Source organism: Orbicella faveolata, unplaced genomic scaffold, assembly GCF_042242905.1.
Source record: "Orbicella faveolata isolate gen_17 unplaced genomic scaffold, um_ofav_v1 contig_35, whole genome shotgun sequence".
Classification (NCBI taxonomy): Eukaryota; Metazoa; Cnidaria; class Anthozoa; order Scleractinia; family Merulinidae; genus Orbicella; species Orbicella faveolata.
In genome coordinates, this window is record NW_028301564.1 from 29,449,575 (window position 1) to 29,464,404 (window position 14,830).

At 36.3% G+C, this 14,830-nt stretch overlaps 2 long non-coding RNA genes across 2 annotated transcripts; one reads left to right on the forward strand and one right to left on the reverse strand.

Annotated features, from left to right (window-relative positions):
• Positions 1–5,783: 5,783 nt before the first annotated feature.
• Positions 5,784–9,107, reverse strand: LOC149104155 (uncharacterized). Its single transcript, XR_016201770.1, has 2 exons — positions 7,942–9,107; positions 5,784–5,912 (listed from the first exon to the last, which is right to left on the reverse strand). It is a non-coding gene; the product is annotated as an uncharacterized LOC149104155 (long non-coding RNA).
• A 3,513-nt stretch (positions 9,108–12,620) lies between these two features.
• Positions 12,621–14,158, forward strand: LOC149104156 (uncharacterized). Its single transcript, XR_016202178.1, has 2 exons — positions 12,621–13,707; positions 13,784–14,158. It is a non-coding gene; the product is annotated as an uncharacterized LOC149104156 (long non-coding RNA).
• The last annotated feature ends 672 nt before the right edge of the window (positions 14,159–14,830 follow it).

A 14,830-nucleotide genomic window follows, 5' to 3' on the forward strand; every position in this document is an offset into this window, starting at 1 on the left:
GAACAAAATACGGGATATTGTTTCCGTTAGCTGATTGCAGACGCAGCTGGGATTAGAAACGTATCCGGCCTATTTTACAGAGGCGGTCATTAGTAAACAGAACAGAATTCAACACTTTGTACCGATAGGAGCGTAGATAAGGTTCATTAGCAGCCCTCACTAGCAGAAGAAATGCCTCTGAAACTTGCTTGTCATCAAGACTAAATTCTTTCTTTAGCTTGACCCATTTACTTGGCTTTTCGAAGTTTTGTTTTATAGGAAAACAATAGTTTAAGTCACATTAGCGCTTGCCTTTACTGTGCTACGCAATGTAAGAAGATTGGAAAAAAAATAAGCAATCATTATCAACACAATGTTTAGATTAATAAATTTCTACGTGACTGAGACTGCCCTTCCGTTCAAACGTTTTCGTTGCCGTTGCCGTCGTGGTTTGCTTGAGCTCCCTAATGTCCGGAAAGTTAGAACACACGGGTAACTGGCAGCGTGCGCGTATCGCGGTGTTTCGTGAGACATTTCCTTAAATTCAAATTTATAATATTACCTTTGTGGGATAAGTGCTTGCAAATGATTTGTTTCTCCGCCTCTTTTAGCGTAATTCCGAGAGTAGTTAACGCAATTTTCCTGTGTTATTTTTTTTTCTTTGGTGACATCAGACAGTAAGTGTTTCTGATTTTCGTGAGTGGATAATTTCCAGCTAGAACTGATACGAAAAGTACGTGTTCCGCCCATGAGTGGTGAATTCAATGTTTGGGCGTTAACAGGCTCTGAAGACAGATGTCAGCGAGGCATCAATTCTAAACCAAGCCCGGTTGTTCACTGCATCACATGACTAAAAGTAAATGTATTATGGTTATGTTTGACAAAGGGAAATTGTGACAGGCGAGAGAGTTTACAAAACTGTTTGGCTACGTATATACCAGCCCAAAGGGAAATAAATAGACGGCTTTCTTGCCAATTTCGAGTTAAAAACTGACTCTTCGTACATCACTTGCACAAAAAAGTGACTTGACACAGCTCGAAAGCTCATTTCAAGGGCATCGCTTTAAAAATTGCAAATGAGCCAACGGATAATAAAGTTATAAAATTGACAGTGGATCAGCAATTAAATCTCTTGACTAAATTAAGACATTGCCAAAGAGTCAGGTGATAAGAATAAATAATACATCAGCTATGAGATATTGTCTTGATGTCGAAATTTACAATATTTATCGCCAAATTTTCATCTTTCGCATATAAAAATATACGAGAAAGAATGACGCAACTAAGTATCTAATGTTTCATACTTTTAAGTGGAAAAAAATCAAACGTAAGATTTGTTTTGTCAAATCGCTCGCATTGTGGGCTGAAATAGCGCCACAAAACACCAGCAGCAGATTGTTTTCAGTCGTGTGTCGTGACGAAAGCTGACTCTATGCATTGTTAAAGAGGAGGTTAGGTAGAAGAAATGTATAATTTAAAAGCTCTTTGCGGCGTTCTTATTGGAAAAGGTCAGAGAAAAGAATTGGATTTACGTGTTTGAAAACTTTGTTTAAGTTCAGTCTTGACACCAAAATTGCAGTACATGTTCAAGAAGGGAAATCAATGCTCCCAAAATAACCATTACGATTGATTTAGGAATTCTGGCTTTATAAATTACCCACAGACAGGTTGTAAGAACTGTTCTTGCAGTACATTGTGTAGATTTCATCTCGATACCGTCGTTTTTTTAGAGCATTAAATGACGCGGCTGCAATTTGTGGCAGCTCGACTTAGCATGTTTTTTTTAAAAAACTAAATGACGACTAAGATATTCAACGACAAAATAGGAAAAAAATTCCCAAGTAATACCAGGAGTGCGAATTTAATTCCTTGTATGGTACAGTCACATGAAAAATGATAAGGAAAAACAGTACTTAAGGTTTTGAAGTTCTTAACTGGTGATTTGTAGAAGAAAAAGTGAGAAACTGTTGAACTGTAATTCAGAGGTGGATTGTTTATAAATTCAAGAGAAAGATATCTTTGCGGTTTCGGTGCAAACGAAGATGTGATTTTCCAGCATTCGCTCCGCTCCAGTTTTCACGTATTGTTCCTAGAAAGCGATAACAAATTCAAGTTAAAAAGTCGTTCATCACTGAAACGTGTTATGTCGATTATAGAAATGAACTCTGTTATTTCCAAGAAATAGTGATCGACAGCTCATTTCTCCTTTCTGCAGATGATAAGAATTTCAATTAATTTCAGTTAATTACAATAATATTAATTTCAACAAGATGATGAGAAAAAAGGAAGTTATCAACTTTAGATCATTGTCTTGATGGAGCAGCGAATAGGCCATTTCCGAGTTTACCTTGTCCTTCTGTTTGAAAACGAGTTCTCGTGCAAAACCACTTTTGCCATGGAAGGCAAATTTCACTCTCGATTTTTGATTTTTTTCTAATTTCTTTGTGTACGGTGACAATTAAAAAGGACGCTGTTCAATACGCAGACACGTGAGTTAAGTTATAATAATTATTATACATTTCCAACGTTCAGTAGTGCTGGCCACTTTGTTGCAAAAGTTAACAAGAAGTAAAGTTATATTATTCCATAATGATTATTAGTTCTCGATTTTCCATTAATTTGTTGTAAGCAGAAATAATTCGGCAACACTCTGTTAGAAATGTTGCGGGAGAGCTCCAGGCGTTTTAAAATTATTCAGTACCTTTTAAGATTCTTGGAAACCGATATAGCCTAGAATAAAACATTTCTGTTTGTCGTGAACGGATATTAAATTTTCCAGTTAGTACCGATAAAAAGCGGTAACTCCATGCATGTTTGGAGCGTTTCTAGCTACGGTCTTGAGAGAGGTGTCGGCGAGACATCAAATTCTCCAACAAACCCGTTCTCTGTATAAAATGACTTACTATACACAACAAGTTCAGTGAGAAAATAAACGCACTCTGTTTAATATGTCTGACAGAGGGAAACTGACAAGCGAGATAGTTTACAAATCTGATTTTGCCATCAGTCTCCAAAACGAAATAGAGCTTTTTCTACCAATTTTGAGTTTAAAATACGTTTCTTCACACTTCAGTTACACAAATAAACAGTAATTTGAGGTTCACTTAAAGAATGGCTTGATTTAGCTCGAAAGATCATTTCATGGGCACAAGTTAAATGCTTTGTCTTACGGATAATAAAGGTTTAAAATTGACAGTGGGAGAACAATGTGTTTGTCACGTAGAAAATAGCGGCGAGGTAGAACTGACTGAGCTTTTCAATTCTCAAGAACTAGAAATCAACATACAATTTCTCCTAGCTGTCCTAAGACATTCTTAAAAAGTCAAGTGATGAGAATAAAGAAATAAATCAATTGCATAGGATATTGTCTTGATATCAAATCTGACAACATTGCCGAATTTTGTAGTATAAGTTTAGTCAGTGTATCTATGGATACCATGTGTGTTCCTTGCTGTTTTCAAGGTAGCTGAAGTAGATCTACAGTTCTTGTTCATTTTAGCATAACACGTTGTTAACTTGACTTTCTATAGAATGATAATAGAATCCTGGTTAACGGATTTTGTAACAAAGTAACACACATATTGATGGCAACTTATCAAACCCAAAAGATACGAATAGCTTGTGTATATTAAAAGAAATTAAAGAACGAAAAAACTTGACATAGAGATTTGAAATTTTTGCGCTGATTCTTGTTAAACCAATACAGTTGGAAAATTAGCATGTAACGTCTCAGTGCACGTATTTTCACTTGTCTAGATAGCACTTACACTTGCCTTCTAACTGATCAATAATGATAATTCTTGTCAACAGGTTCACGGAGATTAGACGGATCCGTTAAGAAAATGGGCTGCAGCACTTATCAATATTAAATTCAACCACCTTAAAATAAAGTGTTAAAAGAGGAGGTGAGCAAGTCTTCGAAAAGAGTTAGTGACTTTTTGGAAAAACACTGAATTTTTGAAAGCTATTTAATCAATAAACAAGACATGCAAGGTAGCTTTCATCAGCATTTTCTTCTCTGAAGCAATGTGAATCAAAGTACAATACTTAAGTAAAATTTCGCAAAGCCTTTCCCAGTGTTAAGAAGGTGTAAGGGCTAATTAAAGGACTCACAACAAAGAGCTCTTGAAACCTTCTACAACATTAGATCATTAAATAACGAAAAAAAGATATATAAACAAGCCGCAAACTAAGTTTGTGGCCAAATCTTGCGTCCTTGTCCATTACTTAAAAACTTAAACAAAGTATGTCAATAAATAAAGATCTAACCCCCCCCCCCCCCACCCCCAAATAATCGCATAACAGAGGAGGTAGTAGGGAGCAAGATGACTCTTTTTCCCTCCTTCCTCCTCCCCAGAGGAGGTAGTAGGGAGCAAGATGACTCTTTTTCCCTCCTTCCTCCTCCCCAGAGGAGGTAGTAGGGAGCAAGATGACTCTTTTTCCCTCCTTCCTCCTCCCCAGAGGAGGTAGTAGGGAGCAAGATGACTCTTTCCATGGTTAATTTATTTATATATTCAATTTAGTTAATGACTCCAGAAATCGTAATAAAGAAGGTGCAAGTGTTTTTTTATTATTAACTGTGATTAGCCTGTACCTTGCTTGGAAGGACAATTACTTTGCATTTAAATTTAATTGAATCCAAGGTACATTTTTATTCCCACAGTGGAGCGCAATGCCTGAAGATAATCGTGAGTGAGAGATACCCGTACGTGATGTTTTGGGCTCAGTGGTTTATTTTTTGGCCAATATTCCCCACTATCTTACCGGGGAATATTGTTCGAAGAGCATTAATTTCTGTTCCTCAAAACTCCACTCCTCTGAATGAAACAATTGCGCGTTAGGAATAAATTTCTTTTATAATCCTCTACTTTCCTAAGGAGGAGATTTCGAGGGAAGTGTAAGTCTTAACCATATTCGCTTAATCTTTCCTTAAAAGTCAAAAGTGGTTACATTTTGTGTAAAACTTCCTCCCAAAGTAATTTTCTTTAAGATGGTCAAGGTTTAGGAAATGGCTGAAAGACTAGACTGCTTATTTATGCCCAGTGTCGACACAGTGTAGCTTAGTCTTACCGCTACTTCTTAACCTTTAACCCTCTTAGAGAAAAGTACTTTGGGAGAAAGTCTAACTCATATTACAACCCCTTTTTGAACTTTAAAGGACGAGTGTAGGATTATAGATGAGAGTTAAACTTCCTGTCCAAATATTCTCTATAGGAAAGTAAAGGATTATGGACGAGATTTAATCCTCCTCCGCGATTGTTTCATTCAGGGGAGTAGGGGTTTTGGGGGACAGGAATTAAGACTCTTCGAACAATCTTCCCCTGTAAGATGGTGGGGGATTTTTGGCCGAAGATAAACTACTGTGCACAATGGCTCGTGTAGGGGTATCTCACGATTTTTTGATTATCTGACGATTTTTATCAGGCATTGCCCTCTGCTTTGGGAATGAGCAATGTTCATTGGATTAAACTAAATTTAAATGCAAAGTAAAGGACAACGACACAGGTTTAACCGCATTCACCTTTCTGGTTCTGCGGCATATTTTTTTCTACAGTTATTTTCTAAATAATCTTTTATCACAGGAAGGTTTAAGAGCTTATTGGAGTCTAGCCTTTAATTTGCTCTTTGCACCTTCCTTACATCAGCTAAGTTTACTTCCGTTATTTACGAAAATCTCTATTTTTTAATTCTTCCCTCATACAGACTTGATATTATATATATTCACGTCCGCTTCATTTGTTAATCAACTATTCCATCGTAACTTACTATGAGGATCGACAGATTTACGATAAACGGAGTACAGGTGCTTTTCTTAAAGTTTATTTCCAAGCTCAAAGAGAGTTTATTTGAAAGTGTTTCTGCATTTGTCTTTTAGCCAGTTGTTCGCTGTGGTGTATCATTCGGTTCACTTTCTTTACTATTCCTCAGGCTACCTGTTGATCGAATCAAATATTAACAGTTCATCAGAATGTGTCACGCAGAATCAACCTGTATTGTTATGCGATGAACTGTCGGAGTAAGGGTGCTGCTGCGATACTCTCCTACTTGTTCTATATTTTCTTTCCAAATAAAACTTACGATGCTTACATATATAATGAAATGTTCACAAGGTAACGCTAGCTTTTGGCTTCAGAAAAAATAAACAAATACTAAGTAAAATAAACTAGTTGTTTAAATATAGAACTCTTACTAAATGATTGCCAGTTAAATCTCTTCACTTTAAAACGTCACCATAGTGTTATCGAGCGCAGAATGAACTGTCTTTTGAGTCCATCTTTCAGCTATGCCCGAGCGATTATCAGTTTTTTTCTAAAGTTTCGAGTGCTGTGACAACAAATGGCCTTGTTTCAGCCTTCTGGAGAATTTGATTATCCATTCAATATTTCTAACTCCTCTTCCGAAACTTCGGTGAGACCAGAAAAAATGTCCCTATTTTGCAGACAATCTTCAACCACTGAATAGTAATGGATGATCGTACAAGATATACATATACCTTAGCCAATCAGAATGCAGTATTGCATTAGTATAATCCGGTAGATTTGTACTAATGATAAACAGATTACTGTACCGTTGTCAAGCACAATAGTTGTTGGCTATTAATTGTTACATAACGATCAAGAGTGATCACAATAAAACGTTTTCATGAAATCATTATGAAGACTGATTGATTTTGTGAATTCGTTTGTTAGAAAACATTTTTGGACCTAAAAATTTTAAAGTTACAATTCTTAATTTAATTTTCAAAGTTAAAACTTTAACTTTGCAGCAACTACTGCATTTAAGGTCATTCCCCAGTATTGCATTGCGCATCCCTACTACGCATAATTTCACGCGTGATTAGCGCGCGCATTAAAAAATGGCGGCTTTTTGTTTACAGCTGGACCTCGCCATAGAGGTAAATCGTCATTTTGTCGCAAACGAGTATGTTGACCTATCATTTTTTTTGTTGTTGTTTTGAATTGAGTAATAAATTTCTCTGTGTAAAATAAATATGGACCAATTCTCAGTGTAGAACAAAAAGCAATCGTCGGAAAGGTGAATTTAGCAAACAATCGTGACTACAATCATGGTACTATTATAAGGATTTATATGGGTATAACACAAGGTGCTGCTGCTCCTAGACGAACATGGGGACCCCTCATTTTTATTTCAAAATTTAAGTTCCTATAATATAAACAATCAATAGGCAAAGTTTCACAAAAATCTCAGTGCAGGTTCTATTTCATTGGAATGACCTTAATGTCTTTTTTCAGGTTTTCTGAACTGCAATTAACAAATCTTAAGAAAGAAACTGACATATTCATTTCGACTTGTCTTATTCGCATCCTTGGATGGGCCGTGGCTCAATAGTTCTCTGCAAGCTGAAGTCGAGTGATACAAAACTTAAGCCCTGCTCCGCTGTGTTAATACTTGGTTGGACTATCGCTTACAGAAAACAGCACCTCTTGTTAAAGGTGGTTTTTCATGGTTTTGGGATCCCGAAAGGGACACAGTCGGCTTTGGGACCGCGCTGACCTGGACACTAGTTTTTTCACTTTGAGAACACCTTCTAAAATCGAAGATACTCGTCGAGTACATTTAGAAATCCGCTTCAATCTTCGCAGTGTTTTGCTTGATTTTCAATCGTCTACTGAAAAACCTGTTTTTGAGTGGGCTTTTGCTCATCCTATGATAGTTTTTGTATCATATTTGGTTAAAAACAGTATGGATCGTGTCTCTCTGATATGCAAATTAACTATGAAATCAAATGGTATCTAATGCGCATGTGCTCCAGCTGACTCGACTGTGTCCCTTAAACTTTTAATAGGGTACCACTGATTCATGCTTCAAAAGTATTGATATTATTGATAAAAGAACGTAAAACCGAAAAATCAAAAACAAAGCCTCTGCAATCTTTTCAAGGCACTAGGCGTTGTTTTTAAGCTTTTCGAAATATATGAATTGATTATGTCGATCTCAAACCTTTTTATCAGCCTAGCGTTTTTGTCAGTAGTCCGACTTCACCAAGTCCACTTACATCCTTTACTGGGACAGGATCCGGTACTTCTTTTTTTATTAGGTTACGTCGGTCCTTGCAAATTGACCTTGTGTTTTCACTGCTTACCAAAGCGTCGCTTATTTGACTATCAGAAACCATAGTACACTTGCCTGCCAAGGAGTTGAAAAACAAATATTGCTTCGGAAACAACATCAAAACTTGATCTGCTATTACCGACCAGCTAAGAAATAGACTTACAAATGCGGGGTAAAAATACAGCCTTTATCAGCGATGATGTGAAATAATTTCCTGCTGCAAATTATTAACGACCTGTTAACATGTCCACGACTAAATTTCCTCACGGTTACGTGTTTGATTCTCGGTTCCAGTTTCTTATAGGTCATCGATAAAATTTCAAGCATATCCTTAAGACAGTTGTATTTGTTCAAATCATAGTAAAGAGAGGGAATGGTTAAGAATCCCAGCAAACAAACAGGCTAGGAGTAATGTTGGAAGGTCTTTGACCCTGTACATCTTTTTGTTTTATGCTCCTAGACTGTGCATGAATTACGAAATCGCAATGTTTCTACTGGTTAGTTGTATGAGCACACCAGATTTTGTGCAGGGTCAACCTCCTCCCCCTCAAATAGCCAACAAAAACATACAACAAAGAAATTTGCCATTATTCATAACCATTTCCCTCTATTAACTATGTAACAATAACAAGCTTTTATTACCAAATTAAAAAAAGTTAAACTTTACAATATAATATATTATTACAAAAAAGAGGTAATGCTTACTCAGGATAACTAAAAAGCTAATCTAGCAGAGTAAAACTAAGTAATTTTTAAGTGCAGGAGGTAGGTTGGCACTAAAGCTTAATGAAAGCAATTAACTAGTCAGTAAAAAAGAGACGAAAAGAAGAAATAAATAAATAAATAAATAAAATAATAGATAAATAAATAAATAAATAAGATAAATAAACAAATACCAGTTGAAAACTCATGAACAGTAAGACTGTAAGATGTTTAGCTTGACTGTTTTTAAACGTTTTAAAGGGGAGGTGTTTAATGCTTTCGTCAAGGTGATTCCAAACTTTTACAGCTGCAAAGCGAATGTTTGCACTTTATTTATATATATCTATATTCAAATGTATTGTGTTTAAGTACTTTCTTATCTCACTTTAATTATTGCCAATGCGTCTCGAAACAGGATTTAGGCCAATGCTCTTTCCAGTATCTTGATAAAGTGAAAACAATGGAAACTGACGCAGGTCAATATAAATAACCAAACTTGGTAACTCAGGGAAACAATCAGGGAACGTTTTGTTGTGTCAATTAGTTCATTGCTTTTCTTGACGTTCCTGCGGCAAACAAGCACACTCAAAGGTGTTTTATGAATTTTGGTGTACTTTTCTAAGCTTAAGTCTATGTTTTAGAGATTTTTTTGGTTTTTACAAAGTCTTAATTAAAAACAAAATTTGAATCGCCATATTTTTTAGTATTTTCAAACTTTTTGACATATTTGCAAAATTTTGAAATCCAAGATGGAGGTCCTTTTCAAAAGCATGATATCAGTTTTACCTGATAAGTTACTGCACGAAAATTAACATTCCTAGACGATTAATCACCACATACTGCATATATGTTTTATTACTATACCGCATTTATAATTTGATGAACATGGAAAGAGGCACTCTCAGTTAACCTTCATCCTTTGCATGTTCTAAAATTTGTTTCATTTTTAAGAACTCCATATAAAAGATGAAAAGGATAGACGAATATGATTAAAATTCAAAAGGCTACTTCAAAAGTTCCAGAGCAAAAATTAAACCTTAATGATAATTATGTCTTGAAACCTTTCCTCAGTAATACTGCTTGTAAATACTTCTTGTAAAATCACGGTTCCTGTACTAAGTGAGGCTAGTTTCTAACTTCTGATAATAACGTTTTCCAATGCAATAACTTTGTACTAATCTTCCCTATGTCGAATCGATGTGAAAATTATACACTGAGTTGCTAAAATGAGCTTAGATCAGGAGCGATAATCGGGGACGGAGACCGTAAGCACGCGCCATTTGTAGTATTGGGGCTGTCCCTATGATATGGAACAATTTTTCTGTTTTTAGAACAAATTGCGCCATCGTGTGCGGAAAGCGCGCGTACATGCTGCGAGGATTTTGGCCGTCAATAAAACCAGGAACATGGAACATTCCGGAACATCACGGAACATCGAATAATTACGACAATTATTGCATAAAACGTACAACAGTTTTTAAAGACATGTTTCGGCATGCTTATGCCATCTTCAGTTTAATAGAGTGACTAATGATACGTGACACAAGTTATATACTACAAAATATGAATAAATTATTTACAATATGCATTACAAAACAGTGGAAACGGAAATTACAGAGTTAAAAAGGTGTTGAAGTGATGTAACTGCTTGTTAAGGTCAGGTTTGTTCTTACTAATATAAAAGGCTTCTTTAAGTTTAAGATCAATAGAGCTATTCGCTGAGTCTAAGATGCGAAAACAAGAAGGTGTGTACATGCCCCTGCATGAAGAAAATTGAGAAAGATGTTTAAAAATATGCGAGTTTTTATCGCTTACTGTATGTTCTTTAATCCTGGTAGAAAAATGGCGACTGGTTTCACCAATATAACAGGAATTACATCCCGCACAAGTAAATTGATAAACTACCATGGATTTTAGAGCATCAGGAGTACGATCTTTAAAACTGAACATATTCTTGATTTTGAAAGAAGTAAAAACTAATTTGATATTAAGATCCGTTTCACAAAAACGTTTAAGTAATTGCCGTAGTTTGAGTTCCGTTATTCTAGAGTACTGGCCGATAAAAGGAAGCTTAAAATAGCGTATATTGTTTTCATCATTAACGTTGCGGCTTTTTTGATCAGAAGGCTTGTTAAGATACCGCTTGAAGGTTTTTTCAATGATGTGTGAAGGAAACGAGTTACGTTTTAGAGTGTCCGAAAGCTTGATCAAATCGTTTTCAAAACCGGAAGAAGTGTTGTTGATTTTATAAGTTCGGTCAATGAGAGTACGGACAAGGCCAATTTTATAGCGAAACGGAGTGACACTAAAAAAATTTGTTAAGAGACCAGTGTAGGTTTTTTTATGAAAAACTGAAAAAACGCAGTCATGCGAAGAGTTGTCAATTAGAACATCCAAAAAGGAAAGTTTACCGTCGTTCTGTTTCTCGAAAGTAAATTTGATGTTGGGATGTTGAGAATTGATGAATTCAAAGAAAGACATGGCATCCCGCTCATTTTTAAAGACGCAAAAAGTATCGTCAACATAACGCCTATAGAGTAAGATGTCGGCCTTGTTAAAATTATTTAGCCATGTTTCTTCGTGAAATCCAAGAAAAAGATTAGCTAAAATAGGTGCTAAAGGGGAGCCCATAGCTACCCCATCGACTTGATCATAAAATTTACCATTGAAAAGAAAATGAGTCTCGGATGTGGCAAATGAAAACAATTTCTTAAGGTCGGGTTTTTTGATGGAAAATTTGGGATGATGTTTCAAAATAAGGTCAACGGCAATATCGATAGTTTCATTTAGCGGAATGTTTGTAAAAAGGCTTTCAACATCGAAGGAAATAATAAATAAGCGGTATCTTAACAAGCCTTCTGATCAAAAAAGCCGCAACGTTAATGATGAAAACAATATACGCTATTTTAAGCTTCCTTTTATCGGCCAGTACTCTAGAATAACGGAACTCAAACTACGGCAATTACTTAAACGTTTTTGTGAAACGGATCTTAATATCAAATTAGTTTTTACTTCTTTCAAAATCAAGAATATGTTCAGTTTTAAAGATCGTACTCCTGATGCTCTAAAATCCATGGTAGTTTATCAATTTACTTGTGCGGGATGTAATTCCTGTTATATTGGTGAAACCAGTCGCCATTTTTCTACCAGGATTAAAGAACATACAGTAAGCGATAAAAACTCGCATATTTTTAAACAACTTTCTCAATTTTCTTCATGCAGGGGCATGTACACACCTTCTTGTTTTCGCATCTTAGACTCAGCGAATAGCTCTATTGATCTTAAACTTAAAGAAGCCTTTTATATTAGTAAGAACAAACCTGACCTTAACAAGCAGTTACATCACTTCAACACCTTTTTAACTCTGTAATTTCCGTTTCCACTGTTTTGTAATGCATATTGTAAATAATTTATTCATATTTTGTAGTATATAACTTGTGTCACGTATCATTAGTCACTCTATTAAACTGAAGATGGCATAAGCATGCCGAAACATGTCTTTAAAAACTGTTGTACGTTTTATGCAATATTTATCATTATTGCTAGTATTACGAAATTATGACAATTATGAGAAAATATGTAAAATTAAATTTTCGAAAATAAATTAAACAAAAATAAACTGGTATCAGCTCGGAATACAGAAAGATATTTTGGGGGTTGGGAGCGTTGGGTATTCCTTCAACTGACCACAGTGGGTGCAGACTCCTCTTCTTTTGGGCCAATTGCGTCACCGGGCTTTACGGCACAAACCTGGACTATTCAAACGATGAATGCCAGGTAATTCATTGCGTTTCCTTTGTTGATCCCCGATTTCTTCAACATCTGAGGTGTTCGTAGGAGCATCATACAGTTGCTTGTTAAGAGGCCCTGCACCTAAGAAACGACCGATGATTTCCGGCTAAAAAATAAAATCGGCCGATTTTTATCTCTCAAGTAGAGGTTACCGAATACTATTTAAAAATGAATTTCTTTTGTTTCAGTTTCGCTTTAAACCAAAAATATCGAGCCGCAAAGTTTTTCCGTCTGAAAGCAGCAAAATCAGGCCGAAAATAAGCCCCCGCAAAAAACTGTTTAGAAATTACTACCGCAACGCAAAATAATGAGAAAACTACACAGTGTTGAAGAAAAAGGCCTTTTAATGCAATATCATTCGATAAACATCAAAAAACTGCCGAAGCGATTAACAAATAAAGTTTCAAATATTGCATACTAAATTAGATGGAGCGTTGGAGCTGATTTTAAAATAATTATTTCTCAAAAGTTCAACGCTTTTGAAAGCAATCACAGTGATGAATGAGACATTGGAGGGATACAAATCACGTTTCTGGAAAAACATTTTTCGGCCAAAGTATATTGACCTTGTACAAAGCGTTCAAAGTTACCGTTTTCACCGTTATCCTGCTACTTCGGCGAAACGCTTCTCTTTTGCCAATACGGCCGTGGATAGCGTGGTAAACGCCACTTTAAACCTTGCTAGGCATTCAGAGACTATCCTGAGTAGAAGGATGTAGAATTGAAAGAGAAAGGAAGATGAAAAATACGCAGAAGAAGAAAATAACTCGAAATTACCATCTGCTAACGAAAGTTGAATCTGGAAAATGTCGTCGCCTAACAGCGGCCAGTGACGTCATTGGTCACGTAAAGGTCGCAAGAGCGTGGGAAAACGAGACTGCAATGTCCTTCGGGCGGTCAGCGGCTAGAGATCCAGTCGTGACCCCATAACTCAGATCACGCTGCGACCAAAACGGTGTGGCGGTTGGGGAAGTTTTTCTTTTTGAGTGACCATCATTTGTGAAAAATAACATAACATTGTTCCACTCAACGTTTTCTGGCGGGGAAAAATTGTTTTCCTATTTGTGCATTCGTTTGGATTCCACCGCTATTGATACAAATAACGTCAATGGCCGCTGTCACGCGACGGCATTTTCCAGATTCAACTTTCGTTAGCAGATGGTAATTTCGAGTTATTTTCTTTTTCTGTGTATTTTTCATCTTCCTTACTCTCTTAATTCTACTTCCTTCTACTTAGGACGGTCTTTGAATGCCTAGCAAGGTTTAAAGTGGCGTTTAACACGCTATCCACGGCCGTATTGGCAAAAGAGAAGTGTTTCGCCGAAGTAGCAGGATAACGGTAAAAACGGTAACTTTGAACGCTTTGTACAAGGTCAATATACTTTGGCCGAAAAATGTTTTTCCAGAAACGTGATTTGTATCCCTCCAATGTCTCATTCATCACTGTGATTGCTTTCAAAAGCGTTGAACTTTTGAGAAATAATTATTTTAAAATCAGCTCCAACGCTCCATCTAATTTAGTATGCAATATTTGAAACTTTATTTGTTAATCGCTTCGGCAGTTTTTTGATGTTTATCGAATGATATTGCATTAAAAGGCCTTTTTCTTCAACACTGTGTAGTTTTCTCATTATTTTGCGTTGCGATAGTAATTTCTAAACAGTTTTTTGCGGGGGCTTATTTTCGGCCTGATTTTGCTGCTTTCAGACGAAAAAACTTTGCGGCTCGATATTTTTGGTTTAAAGCGAAACTGAAACAAAAGAAATTCATTTTTAAATAGTATTCGGTAACCTCTACTTGAGAGATAAAAATCGGCCGATTTTATTTTTTAGCCGGAAATCATCGGTCGTTTCTTAGGCGCAGGGCCTCTTAAGTTGGTAGCCATAGTTTTGTCACTACTGTTCCGTCTTCGTGTTGCAATTATCATCCCCAGTTTCGCGCTCTCCGCTGGGAACGCCTGGCACTATGAACCACCAAGTGCAGACTCAGCCTTTCTGGTCAAAGATTAGAGCAGTGCGTTCACGCGCGTACTTCGCATGTTTGGTTTACTTTGGTGGCGTTCGAATGGCTCGAGAGAAAACTTGTTTGATCGAATGTCAGATAACGATCTGCCCGTGAAGTTGAACTAGCGATGAATAGATCATAGCCTACGGTAAAAGTGTTATTTCAATTAATTAAGAATTAACTTCTACTGGAGAAAACATTTTCCAGGAAAGTGATTTGAACTGTTGGCGACACTTTGAATTCAATTTCAGATCGCCAACACTTGTAACAAATATTTCTT